Source organism: Pygoscelis adeliae, unplaced genomic scaffold (assembly GCF_000699105.1).
Source record: "Pygoscelis adeliae isolate BGI_AS28 unplaced genomic scaffold, ASM69910v1 Scaffold917, whole genome shotgun sequence".
NCBI classification, from domain to species: Eukaryota; Metazoa; Chordata; class Aves; order Sphenisciformes; family Spheniscidae; genus Pygoscelis; species Pygoscelis adeliae.
The window spans coordinates 16,404-16,842 of NW_008825097.1; positions in this window are offsets into that span (position 1 = coordinate 16,404).

Below are 439 nucleotides of genomic sequence, written 5' to 3' on the forward strand. Positions count from 1 at the left end.
GATGGTCTGGGGCACCGCGGGGACAGCCAGATCCGGCACTGAGAGGATACCCGCAGTGGGGCTGACTGGCAGGCCTGAGAGGGACTCCAGGCTTGGCACAGCCAAACCCCCAGCCCAGGGCACACAGGGCTGGAGCCCCATGTCCCACATCCACCCAGGCACGGATGCTTGGGGTGCAGCAAAGTGCTGGCAACTCTGCTGGGGTCCCTGGGGACAGGGGTGAGACTTGGCGCAGGCTGGGAGCAGGAGCGCTCCATCCGCTCCTCTGAGTCACCCTGGGGACCCACCCGACAGGGCAACAGAGCCTGCACCCATGGAGATGCAGACCTGGGTGCACAAATGCTGTCCCACACAGCACAGCCCAAGCAGCAAGGGTTAGCTTGGCTGGATCACCTGCCCCCCCCCTGCACAGGGGGGTTATCCCCATTGCCTGTCACTG